Below are 3601 nucleotides of genomic sequence, written 5' to 3'. Positions count from 1 at the left end.
CTGGGTTCAAGCAATTCTCCTGCCTCAGCATTCTGAGTAGCTGGGACTACAGGCGCACGCCACCAGGCCCAGCTAATTTTTGTATTTTTAGTAGAGGCAGGTTTTCACCATGTTGGCCAGGATGGTCACGATCTCCTGACCTCATGATCTGCCCATCTCGGCCTCCCAAAGTGCTGGGATTACAGGCGTGAGCCACTGCGCCCAGAGCTTTTTTAAGGACCTGATGTTCTGGTCCTGGGAGCTGGGACAGTTGGCTGCTGTGGAAAAGCCAGGAGTAGTTGCTGGAAGTGGGGAGAGGAGGGCGAAGGGCTGAGCAGTTTGTTTGTGGACACCTTGAGCTAATGAGAAGCCGGGGAAGAAACGTGAAGGGCTGTAATTATTGCTCAAAGCAATGGCAGTGCCCAGAAGGGGGGCAAATGGGGCTTTTTCTCCAGACGTTCTTTCACTTGGGGTTCATTCTAGCATCTCCCTAGGCCAGGCCCACACCCTCCGAGGCCCTTCTCCCTCTGCAGCCCACTTCAGCCTAAACTGACCTTTGTGGCACCCTGTCCCCACCTGTAGCTCCAATCATCTGAGAAACCAGCCCTGAGCTGCCGCTGTTTGCCTGCCTGAGATGAAGACGTTAAGTTATTTTTGACTGAGATCCAAGCCCTGGCCCTGAATTCTTTTGTCTTCCAGGAATCCCCCAGCTGTGTTTGAAGTCTGCAAGTCCAAACAGCAGACGTGGCTGAGGATGGCGGAATCCAACCACCCTCCATCTCCATCTCCAGCGCTCTTCCATTATTGCCCGCTGTCTGCCACATCAAACAGAACAAGACTGCTACATGGATTTCTTTCCCTTTCGTCTCTTCCTTTCACTCCAGGGCCCCCAGTTTTCTGAGTAACTTAAATCATTACTGAAAGATGTCTAGGTTCACAGACCAAACCCTTTCAAAGCAAGGTGTGGGCTCCCAAAAGTTGAGCTCAGAAGAGCACAGAAAAAAACTTTCCCAGTCCCAAGATTTAGCCAATCACACATTCAGGGAAACAATCCACTACTTTTCGAGGTCTAACCTTCCTTCCCTGACACCTCCTTGGGGCCTGGCTGGCCCAGGATCCCATTTCTGAATTCTCTTTGGGCCCCAAGACTTCAGTATGACCTTCACTGTGCTACAGGCAGATCCCGTCTCCTCAGTAGACCATCTGTTCTATCTTACCCATCAGGCCGGTCACAGTGGCTCACACCTATAATCTCAGCACTTTGGGAGGCCGAGGCAGGAGGATCTCTTGAGCCCGGGAGTTCAAAACCAGCCCGGGCAACATAGCAAGACCCCGCCTCTACAAAAAAATAAAAAACCTAGCCAGGTGTGGTGGCATGGGACCTATAGTCCCAGCTGCTTGGGAGGCTGAGGTGGGAGGATCCCTTGAGCCCAGGAATTTTAGGCTGCAATGAGCTGGAATGTCATAGCTAGAAGACCAAAATAAACAAATAAATAAATATAAATGAGGAAAATCTCGCCCATCTCTCTGATGAATGCTCTCTTCTCCACAAGTCTTTCCTCAGCTCTCCAACCCAAACGAACCACTCCTTCCTCGGAATCGCTTTTTCCTTTTTTTTTTTTTTCCCCCAGTCTTTCTAAGGTTCAATTCAGGTAATCCCTTTTTCCTTTTGACCTTGAATTACATCTTCTAAGTTTTCTCTTCCTGATACCAGAACGTATATTCCTTGAAGGGGAGGGTTATGGCTTACTCAATTTCACATCCATTGCAATGCACAACATTGCACACCATAGAAACAGACAAATGCCTGTTTAATGAAAAACAGAGGATGCCTCTCTTGATGTGACCCAAAGTCTAATTATATAGTTATTACTCTCAGCCTGCAACAAGAGACAACTTTTATGTATGGAGAAAGAATTCTTCTGAATAATGATAATACGCCTGTATGCCTGCTGCCTTTAGTTCAGAACACTTCCGCATTTGCCATTGCATTCCATCCTCAAAAAGCCAGCCTTTCAGAGGTGAGCAGAACAGATACAATTGCCTCCATTTTACAAACGGGAACACTAAAATTCCTGGGCCCAGGGAAGGTTTGATTCTCTATGCCTCTCAGCAAAGTTTTTGTTTAAAGAGTGAAATACAAAAGCCCCTGAGGGTAGTGAGTGCCCTTGGCCCCAGCCGATGACCACTGCCTACAGAGACTGCTTTCCCAGGGCAATCGGACAAGGCTAAATCCCAGCGCACAAATAGGGCTTGTCCAGCTGCAGGCTTGGATGAGTCAGAAACTTCGGGGGTTGTGTCTGGCTTTGTAGCTAAAGCTTCCATTCGTCTATTTATCTGCTTTGTTTCTCTCAACCTATGTGTGCAATCCGTCTTCCCAGAAAAAGAGGAAATGATCTGATATTCTTCCCCACTGCACAGAACCAGGCACCAGAATGTCCAACAGACTCTGTGGAGGGGAAGAAATGGTGTGAGTCTGGCAGAGCCAAGGGCAATCAGCTGCAAGGCCTGTGGTAAACCTTGACATTAGAACTCACCATCTAGGAGGGCAAGGATTTGTTAGTTTGCAGTATTATTATTATTATTATATTTTTGAGACAGAGTCTCGCTCTGTCACCCAGGCTGGAGTACAGTGGCGTGATCTCAGCTCACTGCAACCTCTGCCTCCCTGGTTCAAGTGATTCTCCTGCCTCAGCCTCCCAAGTAGCTGGGATTACAGGTGCCCGCCACCACTCCCAGCTAATTTTTGTATTTTTAGTAGAGACAGGTTGTCACCATGTTGGTCACGCTGGTCTCGAACTCCTGACCTCAAGTGATCCGCCTGCCTCAGACTCCCAAAGTGCTGGGATTACAGGCGTGAGCCACCGCGCCCGGCCTGCAGTGGGATCTTTGACTCCTAGAATGATTCTTGGCACATAGAAGGTTCACAAAAAGTATTTGCTCCATGAATGAACCTGTCCTATTTGTACTTCCCCAGGCCTAGAGAAGGCCTCCCAGAGGCCAGAATCCCTGGGAAGTCTGCCCAGTGTCTGGTCTCATAGGACTTCGTTGGCCTCCTTTGGGGAAGAAGGTCAATTCAGCCCAGCATCTGCTCCAGTGAGGGGCTGCTGTGAGGAATGACGTGAGGTCCGTGAGGTAGGCTTTCCGATGATGAGGCAGCAGCAGCAGCAGCAGTAAGGCATCCTGGAGCTCCATGTTCAGTGTGGCAGGAGGCGGCGGGCGCTGGGGAAGCAGTCCTGAACATAAACGCGGGCGCCGCGGGAACAGCAGCAGCCACTGCCTGGGAACATCAGGCAGGGGAGTGAGACAGTGGGCACTCAGATCCACTTCCTCCATCTCTCAGCCACACAGCCCAAGTGAGGCTGTGTGAGAACTTCTCAGTGCACATTGTAAATACCATCTGTCACACTGCCTGCCCAGACGCGGCCTTCCTCCCTGCAAAGGAAGCATTCTTTATTATTTATGCAGAATGCACCCTACTTAAGTGTTGCACCACCAGGAGAGAGAAGAAAAAGCCTGCAAGAGTCAAGGACTCCAGGGATCTGTCCCTCGGATAGCAGCTGGTTGGGAGGGCTTGGTCATCCATCTTTCTGGGGTGGGAGGTTAATTCAGTCGGGCAACA

General features: G+C 50.0%; 1 long non-coding RNA gene across 1 annotated transcript in view; it reads left to right on the top strand.

Moving 5' to 3' along the window:
• Positions 1–1254, top strand: part of LOC108313635 — a 4685-nt gene extending 3431 nt beyond the window's left edge. Inside the window, exon 3 of the long non-coding RNA XR_001829161.2 lies at positions 679–1254. This is a non-coding gene — a long non-coding RNA (uncharacterized LOC108313635). The remainder of the gene's footprint in view (positions 1–678) is intronic.
• Positions 1255–3601: the final 2347 nt, after the last annotated feature.

This window comes from Cebus imitator, unplaced genomic scaffold, assembly GCF_001604975.1.
Source record: "Cebus imitator isolate Cc_AM_T3 unplaced genomic scaffold, Cebus_imitator-1.0 Scaffold140, whole genome shotgun sequence".
NCBI classification, from domain to species: domain Eukaryota; kingdom Metazoa; phylum Chordata; class Mammalia; order Primates; family Cebidae; genus Cebus; species Cebus imitator.
This window is presented reverse-complemented; position numbering and strand designations above follow the sequence as displayed.